Source organism: Hyaena hyaena, unplaced genomic scaffold (assembly GCF_003009895.1).
Source record: "Hyaena hyaena isolate Hyena2069 unplaced genomic scaffold, ASM300989v1 scaffold_644, whole genome shotgun sequence".
Taxonomy (NCBI): Eukaryota; Metazoa; Chordata; class Mammalia; order Carnivora; family Hyaenidae; genus Hyaena; species Hyaena hyaena.
Window position 1 is genome coordinate 918,406 of NW_024081273.1, and position 24,015 is coordinate 942,420.

Here is a 24,015-nt window from a genome sequence, read left to right on the forward strand (position 1 = left end):
ATGTAAACTGGTACAGCCCCTCTGGTAAACAGTGTGGAGGTTCCTCAGGAAACTAACAATAGGACTCCCCTATGACCCAGCAATAGCACTGCTAGGAATTTACCCAAGGGATACAGAAATGCTGATGCATAGGAGCACATGTACCCCAATGTTCATAGCTGCACTGTCAACAGTAGCCAAAACATGGGAAGAGCCTAAGTGTCCATCAAAGGACAAATGGATCAAGATGTGGTTTATCTATACTTTGGAATACTACATGGCAATGGGAAAGAATGAAATCTGGCCATGTGTAGCAACATGGATGGACCTTGAGGGTGTTTTGCTGAGTGAAATAAGTCAGGCAGAGAAGGAGAAATATCGTATGCTTGCACGTATAGGAGGATTAGGAGGAACTTAACTGAGGAACAAGGGGGAGAAGAAGGGGGGAAATGGTGGGGGAAAGGGAGAAAGGCAAACCATGAGAGACTCTTGAATGCTGACAAAAACTGAGGACTGATGGATGTCGGGGGGAGGGGGGAGATGGGCAGGGAGGAGGACAATTGTGGGGATGAGCACTGGGTGTTATGTGGAAACTAATTTGACAATAAACTATTTGTAAAAAAAAAGAAAAAAATTAAATAAAGATAAATAAGAAAAAAAAAGATGTGGTGTATATATACAATGGAGTATTACTCAGCAACAAAAAGAATGAAATCTTACCATTTACAACTACATGGAGGGAACTACTGTGTACCGTGCTAAGTGAAATTAGTCAGGTAAAGACAAATATCATATGACTTCATTCATATGAGGACTTTAATATGCAAAACAGAGTAACATAAAGGAAGGGAAGCAAAAATAATATAAAAACAAGGAGGGGAACAAAACATAAGAGACTCTTAAATATAGATAACAGAGGGTTGTTGGAGGGGTTTTTGGAGGGGGGATGGCCTAAATGGGTAAAGGGCATTAAGGAATCTACTCTTGGAATCATTGTTGCGTTATATGCCAACTAACTTGGATATAAATAAAAAATTAATTAAAAAAAAGATTATGTATTAGTAAAGACAAAGACATCTTTGACATATTCTTGCAGTGATTCTGATATTTTCCCATTTTGGAATCATTGTTTGAACAATTCAATTTCATGGGGCCATACTGAATAAACTCACCTATCAATGCTGTCAGTTGCAGGTAGTTAAATCTAAGCAGATAGTTACATTTTGGGGATGTGTATGTGTAACAGAGGGAAAGAGCTTGGCTATATTTCTGCTCATCACCCCATATTTTCTCCTCTCCTGAGCCCTTACATTACTACTTCTGGATGAGCATTCAGAACCTGGGTCATTGAGACAATATGCCTATGTTGCTTTCTCTCAATCCCTATGTTTCAAAGACCAGGGGTATTAAGAGCTTTTATATCAGTGATAACAATGTGGCTTTGGGCGGGGGGGTGGGGGATAGTCCCTAGAGATCAGAACAGACAAGTCCTAACACTTCTATGGAAGTGATGGCAGAGCACCTGCCCATCTGTTAAGAATGTTTTATTTCCCATTAGTGTGTGTACCTCCTTCAGAATCCTTCAGAGAGATTATGTGATTGAACTAGAAATGGAATTGACTATTAATCCAAGGTTTCCTGGCTTAAATATATCTTAATACCTATAAATCCTTGTGAAACCAGAGAATTGTATGGAGATACATTTAATAATCAATGATAAATAGAATTTAATATCTATCAAATCACTGATTTTATATAGAAGCCAAAACTCCTGATGCTACTAAAATGTCATTCTGTGGATGCACTTCACCTCACCTACTTGACTGAGGGCAACATCATTTCCAGTTCTTGGCTGTGGCACCATCTCCAGTATTTACAAAATAGTTGATCAAAATAAATACATTGTTGTTTGCAAGATCTTCTGTTTATGGTTAGTTTGGAGGAGAGTTATTGTAAATCGACTCATACCTATGGCCTTTGTCCATTTATCCTTTGGTGACAAAACAGGAAAACCAGAGAGCTGATCCTTGTTTCTGTTGGCACATGTTTTTTTAAGTTAAACCTCTATGTTCCGTACTTCCGGGAATTCCTCTCGTCGTTCGGCTCCAAGGAACATGACGGAGTGACAATCCTGTTCCACTTAAATAAGGTGGTTCACTTGCAGTGTTTTTAGGCACAATGCTAAAAATATTACAAAAATCTTTTACTTTTATTTTTCTCAGAAGTGATCATTTCCCAACATACTTATCATTTTCTTTGGGAACAGTATGAATGCAATTAGTGTGACTACGTGGAATTGCCAAGACATATGGAGAAAATAAGCAAAGACCAACAAACAAGCGGAAAGGAAAAATACAGTGATGTTATTATCTGAAAGGTATATCAACATATATAAAATAGCAACAGTATAAATAAACACACATATATATGTATAAATAAATATGTATTACTTTTACAAAATATCTCAATTACATAATTATAAACTATAAAACTAAATAAAAATAAATTTTTGTGTAGATAGATAGATAGAGAGCAGTGCCTTTACATCTTAGGCCAATGCAAGCAACAATTGCTGTATTTAACCATGTTTCTCACTTCTTGTATTTAATAATGCTAATAACTTCACTACCCTAAATCTTAGCTGTTTTTCACAATTACAAAGCCTATGTCTCAATATCTAAAACTTATCCTTAGAGGGAGCACTTGTGAGGATCACTGAGTATTATATGTAAGTGATGAATCTCTAAATTCTACTACTGAAACTAATATTATACTGTATACTATTTAATAAAATAGTATTTAAATAAAATAGATATTAAGTAGTATAAATAAAATAGTATTTAATATAGAATTTAAATAAAAACTTGAAACAAAAAAATAAAAGAAAAATTTCCCTTAGTGTTTCCTTTCAAATACATCCTTTCAAATATCTAATACATATATTAAATATGTATTAACTACATGTAATATATTTATAAAATGTATCTATTATATAATTATAATCTATATAAAACTATAAATAGTGTGTGTGTGTGTGTGTGTATGTAGGATGGCCTTTACTTTTTAGGCTAACACAAGGAATGACTCCTGTTTTTAACAATATTGCTAACTTCTTTTATTTAATAATGTTCTAACTACCCTAAATCATCTATTGTTTATATTACAACACTATGTCTTAATATCTAAACATTCTCCTTAGGATTTCCATTCAAAACAATTAGTGATTTTAATGTGTAGATGGAAGTCTAGAGGCCTTCTGAGAAAGTAGGTTCAGATATTTCTTCTTTCTTTTTTTTTCTTTTTGTTTTTGTTTTTTCTGTTTTTTTGTTTTGTTTTTTAATATTTTTTATTTATTTCTAGGAGAGAGACAGAGACAGCGTGAGCAGGGGAGGGTCAGAGAGAGAGGGAGTCACAGACTGAAACAGGCTCCAGGCTCTGAGCTGGCAGTCAGCACAGAGCCCGACGCGGGGCTTGAACCCACGAACCGCGAGATCATGATCTAAGTGAAAGTCGGACGCTTAACCGACTAAGCCACCCAGGCGCCCCTGTTTTTTTGTTTTTTGAGAGAGTGTGTTTGCGAGCCGGGGAAGGGCAGAAAGAGGGAGGCAGGGAGAGAGACAGACACAGAGAGAGAGAGACAGAGACTTAAGAACGTGCCAAGCCCAGTGCATAGCCTGAGGAGCTCCGTCTCATCACTTGGGCTAATCATGACCTGAGCTGAAATTAAGAGTCTGCTGCTCAACCAAAAGAGCCACGAAGGCACCACATTTTTTTAAGTGCATAGAACTGTATCATATTATGACCCTGAAGATCAAGAGGAGTTAACACAATCCAGTTTGTTTCCTATTGTTTCCATAATCCATAATTGAAATTGTGAAAGCACTGGAGAATATAAAAATGTATTTTTAAAGTAAAAGAAATAATACTTAAATAAAATAAAATGTCAACATAAAAATGTCTGTCATCCTCTATTCTTTGGAACCCAAATAGAAAATTTAGGTGGAAAATTGAGCTGTTAAGGCAACTGCTATCATGATCAACTGTTAACTATTCATTATAACTCCTTCTCTTTATCATAAGTGAAGCCTGAAAATGGGAACTGAAACAATCATGTCTTTTGGGCTGCTACCATTGTCAATCTAACTCTTCCTCTGCTCCAGTGAACCTAAATTACTAAAAGTAATAAAATGGAATGGATAATTCAATAGCTGTGAACAAATGTATCCCAAAGCAAATAGTCTCACAGTATGAGACAGCTTTTTCTTGCCCCTGAAAATGCCCTTTGATTAATACCTGGCCTGTTTGCTTGCCCCCATAGCAATCTTCTACTTGTTGCAATCTGAAGTTATCTTTTTAACTTGACAACAATACAAAATTTAATGCCCTTTATTATACTATTAGGAAATTTACTCAAATTGTTAGACTCATCAGTAATGTTTAATTGAAGCAATAATAATAACAGATAGATAGATATTTGTTTTATGGAAACTGTACCTTTTTTGGTCATCAGTAGACTGCATTCTTGACCATACCATAGAAAGCTCAAAAATCCTTTCTTACATGATAGTTTTGTTGATGGATCTGTAGCGTGGTTGAAGAGAAAAAGAAATTGCCTTTCAACAACTGGAGACTTTTTCTCAGTCTCTAATCTTCTCCCTGTCTCTCTCTCTCTCTTTTAACTTTTCTCTTCTTCTACACTTTCTTTTTCTTCTCCCTTCTCCCCTCACTATCTTTCTATTTCATCTTCTTTTCTCTTCCTTTTTATCCCCCCTTTTTTTTTTTGCATGTTTATCTTTAATTTCCTCTAGTAATTGGTTTTGAAATAGAATGGAGGCTGGTATGACTTAAAGTTCTATGAGGAATTAGGGTCAACAGTAACAAAGAAGTTTGGTGAATGAAACAGAAGGAAAGAGGAGAAGTACAAGCCTGTTGGAGAGATGAGAGGCTAGAACATAAGAAAAGGAGAAATTAAATGATGAATACTGTGAAAAGGATTTGCCAAGAACTGAGATGAGTTTGGATTAAATCAGTGAATATTTGATGGATTTGTAGTATACTATACATTTGCATGTTAAAACAAAATTTCATCTGTTACTTTGTTAAAGAAAGGGTAACACATTTTTTTAATGTTTATTTATTTTGAGAGAGAGTGCAGGCAGGGGAGGGGCAGAGAGAAAGGGAGACAGAATTCCAAGCAGGCTCTGTGCTGTCAGTGCAGATGGGATCCTGCCTTGAACTCATGACCCGAGCTGAAATCAAGAGTTGAAGGCTTTACTGTCTGAGTCACCCAGGTACCCTGGCAACATTTATTTTATACCAACAGGGTGTCAGTGCTTCTGTTCATAGTGTACTGATCCTCAAATTAACCTGCTCTTTTACAGATCAATTGTTGGTACCTCTTCTTATAATAAAGAGACACAAAGGAGAGATCAAGAGTGCTAATATAAACACAGTGCTAATATAAACAAAGAAATGAATGAAAAAATGAATCTGAAAATTCTTTTTCAATAACAAGAATGATCATAAATTTGCAAATGGCACAAAGTAAGACAAGAGCAGCTTGATGTGATTATGGGTAGTTAGGAGGTACTGGGCTTAAACAACTTGAAATGTGGTTATTCTAAATTAACTTCTCCTAATTTTGACCACTGAATTAAACGAATATCTCAAACAGATTGTATCTATATACATAAATGCTTTATGCTTTTTACTCCCTACTTATTAAACTACTTTACTTCAGATATTATGTAACCAGAATATGACAATCTATGCATTAAAGGCTTAGGTATAATTTATAAAATATAAAATTAATATTTGGAGAATTTTAAGACTTAAGTAGTTGATAAAAATTTTAAACTATTAAGGATATACAGGGGATGGAGAATGAATAGAAATTAAATGTTAAGAGGAAAATGTTTTAAAATTTAAAGATTGCTCATGATAGCAAACTAATCATCATATATATATATATTTTTTTTTAACAAAAAATAAGCACTATAGAGAACAAACTGATGGTTACCAGAGGGGAGGTGGGTATGCAGATGGGTGAAATAGGTGATGGGGCTTCAGAGTACACTGATAGTAATGAGCACTGGGTGATGTATAGAATTGTTGAATCACTAAATTGTACACCCAAAACTAATATAACAGTGTATGTTAACTACACTGGATTTAAAATAAAACAAACAAATAAATAAGCACTATAATAAAATATGTTGAATTGTGCTGGGAAATATTTGCCACTTTTCCTTATATTTTCCTAGAAAATAGTCATGTAAGCCAAGTTTTTAAGTGTACCAAGGCAAACCAAAATGCTATTTTATGTATTTTCTTTATTTTGTTTTTCCTTTAAACATTGTATTTCCTTTTCCTTTTGGAAACTTTGATTCATTTATAGGACAACTAAATCTATGTCTATGAAAGCCTAGTGCACTTTAAATCCAAAATGATGGATGATATAATTAAAAGTATTAGTTTATGCCCAGAGTAAACTGTACCCATATATTATATAATAATGAAATGCTAACAATAGTAAGTACAGTTTGCTATATTTATCACAGTTACACAGTAATGTATCAGAATGTTTAGAAGTGTTTTTGATATAAATAAATATCCTACCTTACATTTTCATGTTCTCAATCCTACTCCAGCTAGTCTGTCATATTAATATTTTTTATTTTTTCAAAAGGTTATCTCAAACTCCACATAAAATACTATATGTTACTTATTGACTCATCAACTATAGAAATTATGCATTTACTCTCCAATATGAAAACACTGTTTAAATTTATCCTAGCTCTCTGTTATTCAACATCTGTTAGTATATGTTTTGTTTTCCATTACTTTTGAGTTATTGATTATCATCATTATTTTCATCTTTTTTATAATATCTTGTGCTTCCCTATTTTAAGGGTATAATTCTATTCATTGAAATACAAAAATATCTTCTAAACTTTGACCAAAAAAAATGACTTAAAATTTTAAAACTGTTAATTTACATTAATGCATGCAGATTACATTTTATTTACAAAAAGTCTCTTCTGGATTGAATTTTATTACTCCTGAGATACATATGTTGAAGCCTTAACCCGTAGTATGTCAGAATGTGACTCTATTTGAAGATAGTCTTTGAAAAAGATAATTATTTTCAAAACAAAGCCATGAAGATGGGCCCTAATCCATTCTGAATGGTGTGGCTATAAGAAGAAGAAATTTGGAGCCACAAAGAGACACAAAGGATGTACATACACACACGGAAGACCATGTAGAGGCAAGGCAAAAAGACTGAGCCAAAGAGATAGATCCAGAAGAAAGTAACCCTGCCAACATCTTAGTCTTGGACTTCAGCATTCAGAACTGTGAGAATGTAACTGTGTTGGATTAGATCATACTTAGTGTTCTCTCAGTGTTTTTAGTGTTCTTCTCTCTAAATCTACAACATTTTTTAATTTCCTTGAAGATAAGGCATAATTTCTTAACAACTCTCAGTTGTTTAAGTTACCCAGGCTGTGATAATTTGTTATGAAAATCGCAGCAAAATAATACGTCTTCTAAATTCATGAAAATAGAGCATTTTACTAAGATCACAGAAAAATCACTGAGTCATGATCTCTGTTATATTATTTATTTTTCATAGAGTTTTAAAATTTTGTTTTTTGGCATTACTTGCCATCGCCACATCCTCAAATTTTAAAGCTCTTAAGCATACTATAGATTATATTTTCTTATCTCTCAAGCTGATTTCCTCCACTGATCACACCTTCCTGTACTGTGTAGGTTGCTCTCTATGTCTGTTCCAGAGCTCTCATTTCAGACACAACAGCTTGGCCACCCTGCATTACATACATCATTCCTAAAATCCATGTCTCCCTCTTTCTTGATTTCCAAATTTATCTCACTGAAGTACATCTTTAAAAAAATTCCAAATAAAAGTCATAGTAAGTAAGTTTTCTACATTTTTGTAGAATTGTAAACTTTTTTTCTGGACATTTATGTATACTTTGGGAAGATAAAGAATTCTAGGTTAAAATATGTATCTTTGACTTTTGAAGCCATTTATTGTTTTCTAGAATTCTGTTAAATTGCCATGCTACAGATATCATTTGAATAAAAATGGAGCTTAATTCCTTCAAGAAAATGTCAACACAAAAGACATTGGATGTGGATGTGTACAAATCTTTTTTTTTTTTTTTTTTAGAGAAAAAGGCTAGTGTTTTTCTGGGTGTAGACTCCAGGAAATAATCCATATGTTCTAGGTATTGATTGGAGATAGAGTGGAGAGGTGTAACTAAGGATGGTTATAGAGGCAATGTGAGGGTAACATGATGGAAGTGTCATATAAGAATTAGTTCTCCCGTGTATATAGAAACCCTCAGTTAATCCCGTGTTCTTTTCCACTTCTCACCCCTACTAACCATGGCTCCTGGAGTAAGAGATCAGAGCATTTCCAGTGCTCCGTTGGGCAGATTAGCTCCCCATATTTCTACAACCACACACTCCCCCTTATCCCTAAATCAGTTTTATGATAAAACATGAAATCTCATTTACAGAAAGTTCCCAGAACTATTTGAGTGGATCATTTGGAATATATATATATATATATATATATAATATATATATATATATATATATATATATATGAAGGCATATTTTACATATATGTGAGATGTGTGTGTATAGCAACATACACAGAGCAGATTTATATATATATATATAAACTAGTTCCATTAAATTCTAATTCAAAATTCTTTCTATGCATAGTGTCACTGTGATCTGATGGAATTTGAGAGCTGAAAAGGACCCAGAGGACAGGATGTTTAAAAGAAGAGTAATCTCAAATCTGAAATCATAGCTCACCCAAAGTCTCACATGTTAGACAAATAATGTCATTGTAAAATATATCAGTTTCAACTAAAGAATCATAACTTGGGTAAGTGAAAAATGTGAGTTGTAGAAGGAATTATAAGAGAACCAGAGGTATGATGATGTAAACAAGTTATGGAGGTGATAGCATGCTTTATTCCCCTATTTTTATGTTGTTTTGAATTTTATTTACGGCAACACAAAGATAACCTTTTCTTCTTTTCAGAATTTTTCTGCCTTTAGAATGGCAATTAATTGTTTCTCTGACAAACGAAACCTATATAGGTTAAAATTTAACACAACTAAGGATAGAAAACAGGCTATATTCTGAAATAATGCCTTTTTTATGCTTATTTATTTATTTTGAGACAGAGAAAGAGAGGAAGTGGGGGAGGGGCAGAGAGAGAAAGGGAGAGAATCTCAAGCAGCCTCTGTTCTATCAGCAGGGCTCCAACTTGTGAACCATAAGATCATGACCTGAGCCCAAATCAACTGTCAGATGCTTAACCAAATGAGCCACCCAGGCACCCCCTTAAATAATATCTTGATCATATTTACTTTATTTACAATATTGGTTAAAATAACACAGAATACCCCAAATAAATTCTTTAACCCATGGTGCAATTTTCCTAATAAAACCTTAGCTAGTATGAAATGATAGAGAGAAAATCATGCCAGCTGCTTATACTCCCAAAATCAAGTATTGGTTTGTATTCATCTATTTTCATTCCTTAAGATTTCAACACTTTTTATATAAAATAATGTTTTTGCTAAGATTATAAAAATCCTTTATAATGAGAAGTACCTTGAATCACTAACAATATTACTGTTCTGGCAGATTTGCAGGCTTGATTGAACTCTAGTAGTTTAGCAAGCTAAGTCCTATACGTTATAGGTAGTATGTATAACTATTATTATTACGATTAATTTTTTTGTTGGACTAGACCATTTCTAGTGTTCTCTTCTCCAAATATACAATATTTTATAATTTTCTTGAAGATAGGGCACAATTTCTTACTGTTGACAAGTCTAAGCTAAAACAAATATAATATAAAATTCATTATGAGAAGTTTTCAGTCTCTGAGTTCAGAAAACAATAAATGCTAACTTATTACATCCTATTAAAATGGGCTCTCAGCCCATAATCTTATTCTTCAACAGAAAATGTGTAATGCTGCTTAATGATCAGGGTGTTGGAGTTTCCTTTTGACTGTAAAAAAGAATGAGCCTTCATTATAATAAAATATTCCACTATTACATAGTCTATGTTTTATGAATTACTCTACACACACTTTGTGTCAATTATAGGCCATAGAATAAAAGGTAACACTTCAGCCTTCAGGCTGAATCATTTATTTGGAGCTCACTGATGTGTTCTTAATTCAATTTGAAGTCTCTCCCCACCCACAGTTTGTGGAGATAGAGATGTAAACATTTTTCTTCATTGGCAGAGACTGGAGAATGCATCAACATGACAAATATTTTCCAGGAGGAAAAAAAAGTATACTCTGTGAATAACAATCTCTCTCTCAAAGAAAAAAAAGATAATCATAACAATATTTATGACATTCTTTTATCTCAAAGGAGCCTAAAGCACTTTAGAAATGTTAATGATGATCTGGTTCTGTGAGATTCACGTTGCCTGTCACTGAGATGGATTCATGTTTAACAGTCTGTGGGGATGACAGACCCTGCAGAAAGCTCAGTAGGATTTATTATCACATCTGTAAGGCTGAAAGGGGACGACTGCATATTCCAAACTGCCCATGCTAGAATGTGTATCTATCACAGGATCAAAGGCATGGGCTCCCTGCATATGCAAAACACGATGGATTGCATAACATTCACTTGCTCTCAGATAAAAGTATTGATGAGGCATCCCAGGATGCTCTGCCCCACACCATCTGGTAATGTAGACAACACTATGCCTGTTAATAAGACATTAGTAACCATTTAGAAATATTTAATGTGTTCCTGTGAATTAACATTATTATTGCTTCTTGTAACTATTTAAAAATATCAGTGTTCGGAGTCCTATGTTAATGCACCTATAGAATAGTACAAGCATAGCTATTTTTCCCATACAGAAATACTTATACATCGCTGCTGAATTCCCTCATGTAGATTATATGGTTGACTTAACAATGGTGATAGGTTGCAAATCCTACAATGGTGAGTGACATTGTTCACACAATAACTAACAGGTACTGAAATTTTCTAAGTACATAAACATATGCACACGTATAGTGATTTACATATATATGTTTAACATACATCAGATAGTTTCATCATGCTTTGATTTATATCATGTACTATTATTCACCATTATAACTATTAATATTTAAAAACAGGAAGGAAGGAGTAAATGGAAATATATTGTGTATGTGTGTGGTTTTTTTTGCTCCATCATTATCTATACCATATTGTGGCAAAGTTTCATTCATTGATGTCTTTATTAATTCAGCAAACATTTTTTCAGTAATTATTAGACCCTATTCTAGGTACTAGGCATTTAAAGAGACCTTTGATACATATCTTCAAGAAGATAATACTCTTGTGGGAGAGATAAATATTAAAAAAGTAAATAGAGTGCCTTAAGAACACCAAACAGGCAGCTCAGAACTCTGTGAAAGAAGAGGCAGGGGCAATTTTACAAAGAAGACAACATTTGAATTGGACCTTCAAAATTGAGTAGGAGGTATCTACCAAAGCAAGTATTTTTATCAAGGTTTTTTTTTTTTTTAAGTTTATTTATTTTAAGAGAGAGAGAGCATGGGCAGAGGTGGGACAGAGAGAGAGAGAAAGAGAAAGAGAGAGACAGAGGGAATCCCAAGCAAGCTCCACACTGTCAGTTCAGAGATGGATGCAGGGCTTGAACCCACAAACTGAGATCATGACCTGAGCTGAGATCAAGTGTCAGACACTCAACAAACTGAGCCACCTGGCACCCCGTCAAGGTTCTAATTATAAAATTAAAACACATTGCTAGAACTGACTGCAAAAAAATACAAAGACCCAGCAACATCAAGTTTGAGAGAGTGAAACAGTCTGAGTTTCAACAAAATGTGTCTACTGATTTGATCATTTGTTTCAACAAAACAATCTACTGATATACAGGTATACCTAATTTATTTTTTTAATGTTTTATTTATTTCTGAGAGAGAAAGAGAGAGAGTGTGAGCAGGGGAGGGTCAGAGAGAGAGAGACACATACAGAATCCGAAAGAGGCTCCAGGCTCTGAGCTGTCAGCACAGAGCCCAATGCAGGGCTCGAACCCACGACCCGTGAGATCATGACCTGAGCCAAAGTCAGATGCTTAACTGACTGAGCCACCCAGGTGCCCCTGGTATACCTCATTTATTAAACTTCTTTTTTCATTTCATTGCACTTTGTACATAATGCTTTGGCTTTTCTTTTCCTTTTCTTCTTTATTTTTTTAGAAATTGAGGATCTGCAGCAACACTGCATCAAGCAAGACCATTGGTGCCATTTTCCCAATGAATTTGTTTCATCCATGTCTCAGTCACATTTAGGTAATTCTCACTATATTTCAAATTTTTCATTTTTACTATATTTGTTCTGGTGATCTGTGATCAGTGATCTTTGATGTTATTATTGTAACTGTTTTGAGGTATCACAAACTGTGCCCATATAAGACAGTGAACTTGATCAATAAATGATACATAAGTTTGACTGCTCCACCAGCTGGTTGTTCCCCTATCTCTCTCTCTGAATTTGTCTCTGTCCCTCTCTTTCCTTGGGCCTCCCTATTCTCTAAGATATAATATGGAAAATGGGCCAGTTAATAACTATACAATGGGCTCTACATGTTCAGGTGGATGGAAGTGTAGATGTCTCTCAGTTTAAATCCAGAGCGAGAAAAGATAATGCTTAGTAAGAAAGGCATGTCAAAAGCGAATAGGTCAAACACTAGATCTTTTGTGCCTAACAAACAAGTTATGAATACAAAAGAAAACTTCTTGAAGAAAATTAAAAGTGCTACCCCTGTGAACACACAACTCATAAAAAAGTGAGACAGGCTTTTTGCTGATATGGAGAAAGTTTTAGTGGTCTGATAGAAGATCAAACCAGCTACAACATTCCCTTAACCCAGAGCCTAATTCAGAATAAGGCCCCAACTCTTTTCAATTCTATGAAGGGGTAAGGAAGCTGCAGAATAAAAGTTGGAAGCTGGCAGAGTTTGGTTCATGAGGTTTAAATAAAGAAACAGACTCTTGACTATAGAGAACAAACTGATAGTTACTAGAAGGGAGGACAGTGGAAGGGTGGGTGATGAGGATGAAGATTGCACTTGTTGTGATGAACACAGGGTGTTGTATGGAAGCATTGAAGTCACTCTATTGTACACCCAAAACTAATATTACACTGTATGTTAACTAACTGGGATTTAAATACAAACTTAAAATAAAGAAAGAAGCTTACTACATAGCATGAAAGTGCAAGGTGAAACAGTAACTGGTGACGTAGAAGCTGTAGCAAGTAATCCAAAAGATCTAGCTAGGAAATAAATGAAGGTGGCTACACTAAGGAAAAGATTTTCAATGGCTTTAAACAGTTTCCTATTGGAAGAAGATGCCACCAGTGCCTGGCTTCAAAGTTTCAAAAGACAAGCTGACTCTCTTGTTAGCGGCTTATGCAGCTGGTGACTTTAGATGGTAACCAATGCTTATTTACCACTCTAAAAATCCCAGGGCTCCTGAGAATTATGCTAAATATACTCTGCCTGTGCTCTGGAAATGGAACAAGAAAGCCTGGATGACAGCACACCTGTTGACAACATGGCTTACTGACTATTTTAACCCCGTTGTTGACACCTACTCCTCAACTCCTCAGGAATTAAAAAAAAAGATTCTTTTCAAAATATCACTGCTCATTGATAATGCACCTGGTCACCCAAAGAGCTCTAATGGAGATGTACAGTGAGATAAATGTTGTTTTCATTCCTGCCAATACAACATCCATTCTGCAGCCTGTGGATCAAGGAGTAATTTTGACTTTCAAGTCTTAGTATTTAAGAAATACATTTCATAAGGCTATAGGTGCCATAGATAGTGATTCATCTGATGGATCTGGGCAAAGTACATTGAAAACCTAGAAAGGATTTACCGTTCTAGATGCCATCAAGAAGAAGTCAAAATATCAACATGACAGGAATTTGGAAGAAGTTGCTTCGAAGCCTTACGGATGACTTTGCAGGGTGCAAAACTTCAGTGGAAGAAGTAACTGTAGATGTGGTGGAAAAGCAAGAGAACTAGAGTTAGAAGTGGAGTCTAAACATGGGCCTGGATTTCTGCAATATCATGATACAACTTTAATGGATGAGTAGATACTTCTAACGGACGAGCAAAAGAAAGTGATTTCTTGAGATGGAATCTGCTTCTGGTAAAGATGCTGTGAGGCTGTTCAAATGACAACAAAGGGTTAGCATATTATGTAAACTTAGTTGATAAAACAGAAGCAGGGTTTGAGGGAATGGACTCCAATTCTGAAAGAGATTTTACTGTGGGTAAAATGTTCTCAAATAGTATCACATGCTCCAGAGAAAGCCTTCATGATAAGTAGAGTCAATTGGTGTGGAAAACTTCATTGTTGCTTCACTTACAGACATTGCCACAGCCACCTCAGCCTTCAGCAACCACCATTGTGGTCAGTCAGCTGCCAATAATACCAAGGCAAGACCTCCATCAACAAAAAGATTACAACTCACTGATAGTTCACATAATGCTTGGCATTTTTTAAAGCAATGAATTATTTTAAAATTAAGACATATTTGTTTTTAGAAATAATATTTTGCATACTTAATAGACTATACTATAAAAATAACTTTTATATGCATTAGGAAACAAAAAATATCATTTGATTCTCTTTTTTGTGATACACACTTCATTGTGGTGGCCTGCACCAAGCAGTAATATCTCCATCATATGCCTGTATACTGTCCTCATTCATATACTCACACATACCTGGCTAGAATTAGACTTAAAATTGGCTTTTCAAAACAGGGTATTATCCTCCCAGATCTAAGACACTTCCCCATGCCATATACCCATTTCCCTCTAAATACCACTTATAATCACACCCATGATCCATTTTAACTTTTGTATGTAATCCTCCTTTTTCCTGCCTCTTGTCCTCATCTGCTAGTGCAAAATTCCATTTATGTATATCCCCTTGGGTGTCTTTCATGATGTCAGATTGAATAGGCTACCATTATACATTCTTATTTTCTTTTCTACTTTCTCCTGGAGGCTAATATGTACCTTTGACACTGCTGTTTCTTTTAGGCAAGATATAATTCACACGGGCCTCCTAAGTCTCCCTGCCTAAAAAGGAAACAACCAACAGATCTCCCACGTTTCCACATGGAACCTTTATTTCATGCTAACACTAACACACAAGAAACCTTTTCTTCCAAGGCTTCTTGGCAATTATTGGGAAGTCAGAGAGAAAAACTAAGCTCAGTATGTCTACTTTGTTTTCCTCAGTGTTCATCACACTTCCAGAAGACTTTTTCATCCCTCATGCCAATAGATTATTTTCAGTCTACAAGCAGACAGGGTATAATCAGGCAGGACTGAAATCCCAAGGGAAACAGAAACAAAATATAGATAGATGTTATGGGTTGAATTCTGTCCCCTCAAAAAGATATGTTGAAATCTGAGCCCCTAGTACTTCAGAATGTGACCTTATTTGGAAATAAAATGTTTATAGAGGTAATCATTTTAAAATAAGGTCTTTAAGATGGATCTTACTCCAATATGACTGGGGCCTTTATAAAAAGGGGAAATTCATACACAGGGACCTACATGCATAGAGAGAGGATGATCTGAAGACATACAGGGAGAACACCATGGAAATATAAGGCAGAGATCAGAGTGACACGTCTACAACCAAAGATTGCCAGTCAACTACCAGAAGTTAGGAGGGGAACACGATAGAGTCTCCTTCCTAGCCTGCAGAAGAAACTGACCCTGCCAATGGCTTGATTTCAGACTCTAACCTCCAGAACTGGGATGCAGTACATTTCTGCTGTTTAAGCCACACAGTTTGTGGCACTTCATTGTGGCAGCCTTATTACCAGCAAACTAGTTCAGTAGATGGTCCCCAGTTCTGCTTTCCCTTCTTCAATATAGTTTACTGTCCTACATTATTGAAATAGGTCTCTGCCTTCCTTCCCCCTAGATGTAAGATTTAGAAGTGGCAGGTATTGCATCTTATACATTTATGTTTCTTTGCAGCTCTAACTGCTTGTTTTGCACACTACAGCAATGGAATTAATTTTTTCTAAATATATTTTAAAATAGAAAATTGCAGTGAAGCTATTGAATAAAATATTTTTTACTTTCATAAGGAAAGAAAAACAGAGAAATAGATGTAAACAGTCTTGGAAAAACAAAATTATATACTTCATTTTAATATAAAATGTATCTCCATATATACATATTTTCTCAAAATCATTAGTATTTATGACTATGAACTTTCAATGAAGGCAGATATATTTTATAGAAATACCCTAATGCCTATATATTTATAATTTTACAAGAGCTTGTTTATTATATAAATATTAATTATGGTTTTAATCTCACTCTATATTAATGTGACTGAAAATACAATGTTGATTATTACATTGTTTTGTATTACATCATAATATTTTTTTAGCAACAATGAGTCTAGCCTGATTTAGAATACATTAATACATGTAGAACAACAAATTAATTTAAAGGTTAGTGGTTACATATATCAAAACCACAGACTAATAGACCCTTCTATACTATGAATTGTCTGTATTATTATTGCTGAGACTCCCATTAGCTCTCTTCTAAGCATACCCATTTGACTGGAAAATTGGTTCAATACTAATGCATCGCCTATTATGTTGTACTTTAAAGAAAGGAATGGTGTATTGATACAGGGCAATTGTGAATAATAAAGATAGAGAAACATATTATATATATACATATATATATGCTCATATACACATATATATAGTTTCTCTTAGGAAGTCTGAGGTGATTTGCCAAACAATTTTTTTCACACAATAAGTAAACACCTCACTGATGGTGTCTATGTGAAAAACTGCTTTAGCCAAATTCAGTTTAAAAATTAAAAGTTGTTGAAACATATAATTATACATCTTGAAAGAGATTTTAGAGGTCAACTTAAAAACAACCTTACACCTCTCAATTAATCTATAATAAGGCTTTTTTGACTATACTTCTAACTTTAGCTGTCTCTTTTTAACACTACAGAGGCATAGCCAAAGAAATGGAAACGTTATAATATATGGCAGTGGGAAGCAGTAGAGGATGAATGCTATGTGGAGGTAATTTTTTGCACTATGATAATGGTTTCTTTTTTTAGTACAAGGTCAAATATTCAGTTATTTTTCTTGAGTTTGAAGTTCAAAGTGAACATTTACTGAAACCATGACTTGAATTTATATCAGAAAATTTTGAGACCACAAATCAAATCAACATATAATTAAGTAGAAGGCATGGTAAATTAAATTTTTTAATAAATTTGGTTGTTTAAACTTAGAACAAAAAATTATTTAAACTCTGCTTTTTATATAAAAAATTTTTGGAGGCAAATATTTTATTTCTGATTGGCAATGATGAAGGAAGAAACTGAACTAAGAATGACTGGTTTAGTTTTGGAAATTAACATGATTTTCCTGAAAACTCAACATACACTTCATTTTGATAAAAGCCTGCTCTGAGCTGTTACGATAGATGATTAGACATATTGATAGACAACTGAGACAAGTTCTATACAAATGCAGTTATTAAAAACAGGGGAAATTTATGAATAAATGAGATCTGACTTAGGCAGTTCAGACAATAAAGGTTTGGAGAGTATTAATCCACTAAATTCTCAGAGGACTTTCACCTTCATAGGAGAAACTGAGTTCAATCTTATAGAGTACATACAGTCCTATACACAATCACTGTTTTCAAGGATTTACAAACTAATAGGGAGATATTTTATATGTATACATAATTATACTAGGATGTGGTATATTGTACATTCCCGATGAAATGTAGAAGAGTGGAAAGGGAATTCAAATGTTTGAGAGGTCACTGATAGCTGGGATGATGATATAAATTGCCTTAAAAGATACATTAATATGGAGCTTGCCAAACTGGTAAGCGGTGAGGTGCATAATGTCATGAAAATCTTTCTCTTTAAAGGAATTTAAAGGATCTGAAGTGTTTTTTTTTATGAGACAAAGTTCTATTATAATCCCTCTTTTGTATTATTTTGTAATAATATAGAGACTATTGATCATTACAAGTTATGATAGCATTATATTCCCTTTAATTAACTACATTTAAATGTTGGAGTCAAGGGATTAAGTCTCTAAAAAAATTTCAATGTAACCTAGACAGGTGAAAAAATCAGTGAAGTTCAATGTCTTTGAGGTGGGCCTCATGACAGGAAATCACTGCAAGTGAAGCTTATGTTCACTTTTACATTTCTCACATTTACATATTATTACATAATAATGTATAAAATTTATAGAGTATTTAGTGCCAAACTTTTAACATTTTCTTTAACCATTTCATTTAATATTCTTAGAATTTTGTGTAGTAGGACAGCTTAAAATCCCCATCTTAAAACTCCTCATCTTAAAAATAAGGAAATTAAGTATGGACACATATGTAGTGAATAATGGAGAGAAATTTGAACCAGGTAATTTAATCAGAGCCTATGTGTTTAACTCATCATGTTTTTCAGACACCTCAAGCCCCCTAATTATCCCTTGACTTTGCATTATGTTTGTCTTTGATTTCAGAGTTGAGACATTCATAATACAAACTATAAGTTTATGTGACAAATCAAGAGCATACCTTTATAGTATCTTCATGTTCTGAGAACTTCAGTATATTGCATTGCTAGCTGGCATGTTGCAACATAAAAATGTACCATATAATATTCTGTTTCATTTTAGTTTAATGAAAATACTCTATCTGGACCTATTAGCAGTAATTTCCTTTAAAAGTAAATGGAAGCTTCAATGTATCCAAAACACAAAATCCTTCTGTATTTTTCTCATTACCTTTTGCTTTATTATATTCTTTGCAGTTTATATTACTTTTATTTCCTGGGCTTTGGTTTTAGTTAGTATATGAATTATATGCTTGATCACTATTTTTGAATTATTTGCTTCTTGATGTTTCAGATACTAATTATATGCTGTATATTTTTATATCTCTTCCAAGTTAATGTTGTATGACTTTGCAGAAGCCCCTTCAACTCTGTGGCTTACAGATTCCACAAATGATTAATGGTCTGAACAATTTCTACAATTCTATTTAGCTCTGAATGTTTTATTCTAAATCACCTCCTTCTCAAAGAGGTGACATCTCAACTGTTTTGACATGAGGGAGATGAAGAACTCTCTACACTGGGCTCTATCATCTAGATGTGGAGCCAGAGATAGAGGGGAGCTCAGAGTGCTGGCTACTATAGACAAGTCAACATGGTTATCATGTGTAGTCTATGGAATAATCCTCTTTTATAGGTTAGTAAACAGAATTTTAGTGAAATTTTATCTAATTTGTAAGTCTGTTCGTTGTTTACTTTATCCAATGAACTTTTACTAACCAGGTAATGTTAAATAAACTGATGGTCAAATAAACAATTTTTATAAGTGTTGGCAAAATATACTTCAAATTATTACTATATTTGAATATTTATTCTCTGTGTTTTATCTCAGTTAATCTTACTAAGTTTGTATCTATTACACTTGTAAATACTTTGCATTATCCACTTTGTACATGTTTTACAGTGAAATATTCTTCCTGTCAGCACCCCAAAGTTGTATGCTAAAGTGTTAAATTAAAAAAATGAAATAAAACAGGGGCACCTGGGTGACTCAGTCAGTTGAGCATTCCACTTTGGCTCAGGTCATGATCTTGAGGTTCATGAGTTCAAACTCCGCTTTAGGCTCTGTGCTAACAGCTCAGAGCCTGGAGCCTGCTTCAGATTCTGCGTCTCCCTCTCTCTGACCCTCTCCTGCTTGCACTCTGTCTCCTTCTCTCTCAAAAATAAATAAACATTAAAAAATTTAAAAAAAGAAATAAAAGTAAGAGGTTAGATAAAGCTAAATTTCAATAAAGTTTTTATAAATTCTTATTTTTTTAATAAAAAAATATTTTTTTAATGTTTTATTTATTTCTAGGAGAGAGAGAGACAGCGTGAGCAGGGGAGGGTCAGAGAGAGAGGGAAACACAGAATTGGAAACAGGCTCCAGGCTCTGAGCTGGCAGTCAGCATAGAGCCTGACATGGGGCTTGAACCTACGAACTGTGAGATCATGACCTAAGCGAAAGTCGGACGCTTAACCGACTAAGCCACCCAGGCGCCCCATAAATTCTACTTTTTAAAAGCTAATATGTAGATTATGGTTTGACACGGAAAGAATTATAGCTGTAGTTACCAAATATCAGAGTTATTAAGCTGACTTTGAACTATGTTAGTAATTTAGTCAATATGATGTATAACAGTAAGATAAACTAAAGATCCAAGTACAAGCTCACATTATTTCAATTTTTTAAACTTGCTTTTCACAATATATACTTTAAATATTTATAAGAATTTCTCCTTATTATTATATTATTGCTTTGTAAGAGCAATCTGGGTAATTTTCTTAAAACAACGAAAGCCTTGTTATCAAAAGTCTCCATCTATAACCTTTTTCAATGTTTATTTATTTTGAAAGAGAGAGAGAGAATGTAAATGTGTGTGCAAGTGGGAGAGGGGAAGAGAGAGAGGAAGACAGAGGATCCAAGCAGGCTCCTCATTGTTAGTGCAGAGTCTGATGTGGGGCTTGATCTCAGAAACTGTGAGATCACGACCTGAGCCGAAATGAAGAATTAGAGGCTTAACTGACTGAGCCACCCAGGTGTTCCACAATGTTTGTTTTCTTTCAGCAGTTATTTATCACTTGAAATATTTACATTAGTTTATATCTGATTGGGCTAATAAACATTTTAATCTTTAGGAGTCAAACTGAAAAGTCAAGAGATTAAGATTTTGATCCCCAAGTGAGTTCATTTGGGTTCTCTGAGGCAGGACAAGTTATATTTTATACCTAAATATAAAAAGCCTATCAATAACTTAGAGTAGACAGATTCATTAATAAAAAAGGAAGTGGGGCAAAAAAAAAAAAAAAGAAGCAAAGCTGAGAGAAAAAAAGGAAGGAGAGAAGACAAATATAAATGACAATGAAGAGGTGAGGTCAGGTAACTTCACACTTGCTCTTTGGTACCGTTGATCACATTTCTCCAACTTAAAACCGGTTTTCCATTACTGTTTAAGTCAAAACAACTCTTCATCCTTCTTTGTCAGTACCAGCTATTTAACTCCTGGATATCTTTTTTCATTCAATAAACAGTGTGCCCTTTTTCACCATCTTCACCTCAAATTCTATAAATCTCCTAAGTGACTCTGACGTCCAAGGGAGTGGAACACCACATATAGCCTCATATCCTGATCTACCAACCTGGCATTCCTATATTTTTAATTCACTGCTCCTTAGTTTATTTGACAAGAAAATTACTGTTGGAATGTGTTCTATAATTATTATATATTACTGTCTAACATTATTTTCTGTATCCATACAGAATGGCATCCACCCCTCCACTTATCTCTTCACAGGTGGACTGGAAATTTGTGCCTGGACCCACTAGATAAAGGTACAATGATAGATGTGTTTTAGCTGCTCTTCTAAAACACTAAAAAATCGATTTCTTGATATTCAAAGTAGTAACTTTATAACTACATTTCAATTATATTTGTTATGTCTGTCATTTCCTGTGCCAGCATCACATTATTATAATTATTGAGAAGAAAATTCCAAATTCAAATTCTCCCAAATTATTGCTTAATTTATTTTTATTAAGATTATTTTTATACATTTATTCATCTTGATTAATTTTATAGTTTTTTGGTCATGTTCCAAAATAATCATAATAAAATTTCAATTAAAACTGCATTTAATATAATATGGGGACAATTGACATCCTTTTGATAATGAGTCTTCCAATTTAGTAATAGTGTTTCTATGTGTATTTAATACTTCATTTATGACACACATTTTAATGTTTTTAAGTTTTTATTTTAATTCCAATTAGTTAACATGCAGTGTTATATTAGTTTCAGGAGAGATTCAACACTTCCATACATCACCCCATGCTCATCAGGACAAGTGCACTTCTTAATCCTCATCACCTGTATAGCCAGCCTCCCCACTCCCCTCCCTTCTAGTAACCATTAGTTGGTTGTTCTCTATGGTTGAATTTATTTCTTGGTTTGTGTCAGTCTCTCCTTTTCCCTTTGCCAGTTTATTTCTTAAAGTCCACATATGAGTAAAATTATGTGGTATTTGTCTTTTTCTAACTGACTTATTTGGCTTAGCATTACACTCTCTTAGCTGCATCCATGTTGTTGCAAATGGCAAGATTTTATTCTCCTTTATGGCTGAGTAATAGATAGATATAAATATACATATCTATATACAGATATATACACACATATATCACATACATATATGTATATCAACATCTTCTTTATCCATTCATCAGTTGATGAACACTTGCGTTGCTTCCCTATCTTGACTTTTGTAAATATTGCTGCTATAAACAAGGGGTGAATGTATCCCTTTAAATCAGTGTTTTGCATTCTTTGGGTAAATACCCAGTAGTGCAATTGATTGATCATAGGGTAGTACTATTTTTCACTTTTTGAGAAAACTCCACACTGTTTTCCAGAGTGGTTGCACCAGTTTACGTTCTCACCAACAGTGAAACACTTTTGCTGCATCTGGAAGTTTTTGGACTACTGTGTTTCATGTTCATTTGTTTCCATGTACTTTTTGATTTCTTCTTTTATTTCCTGGTTCATCTATTCATTGTTAAGGAAAATGTTATTTAATCCCCATGTCGTTGTAGTCTTTCCAGATTTTTTCTTGTGGTTGACTTCTAGTTTCATAGCAGCAGAAAAGATGTATGCGATAACTTTGATGTTCTTGAATTTGTAGAGGCTTGTTTTATGAACTAATATGTGATCTATTCTGGAGAATGTTCCACATACACTTGAAAATAATATATATTCTGCTGTTTTCGGATGAAATGTTCTGAATATATCTGTTAGATCTATTTGTTGAGTGTGTCATTCAAAGCCATTGTTTCCTTGTTGATTGTTTAGATGATTTATCCATTGATGTAAGTGGGGTGTGAAAGTCTCTCGTGTTATTTTATTATTATTAATTTGTTCCTTTATGTTTGTTTTAGAGTGTTTTATGTATTTGAGTGCTCCTATGCCTTACGCATAAATATTTATAATTGTTACATCTTCTTGTTTGATTGTCCCTTTTATTATTATTATATAGTGTCCTTCTTTGTCTCTTGTTACAGTCGTCTCTTGTTACAGTCTTTGTTTTAGTCTATTTTGTCTGATATAAATATTGCTGTTCCAGCTTTCTTTTGATATCCATCTGCATAATAGATGTTTCTTCATCCCCTCATTTTCAATCTGCAGGTGTTTTAGGTCTAAAACGAGTCTCTTGTTGGGGCACCTGGGTGGCTTAGTCGGTTAAGCGTCCAACTTTCGCTTAGGTCATGATTTCGCGGTTCGTGGGTTCGAGCCCCGCATCAGGCTCTGTGCTGACTGCCAGCTCAGAGCCTGCAGCCTGTTTCAGTCTGTGACTCCCTCTCTCTCTGGCCCTCCCCTGCTCATGCTGTCTCTCTCTCTCTCTCTCCTAGAAATAAATAAAACATTAAAAAAATAAATAAAATAAAACGAGTCTCTTGTAGACAGCATATAGATGGGTCTTGTTTTTCTTTTAATCCATCTGTCACCCTATGTCTTATGATTAGAATGTTTAGCCCATTAACATTAAAGTAATTATTGATAGATATGTATTTATTGCCATTTTGTTACTTGTTTTGCAATACTTGTTTCTGATACATTCTTTTTTTCTGATCCTTTCTTGTCTTTTTCTCTATCGTGTGTTGCTGATTTTCTTTAGTGATGTGTTTGACTATTTTTCTCTTTATTCTTTGCATATTAATAATTAATGGTTTTTGATATATGGTTACCATTAGGTTTGTATATAACTTTTCTGCATGTAGCAGTCTATCTTAAGTTG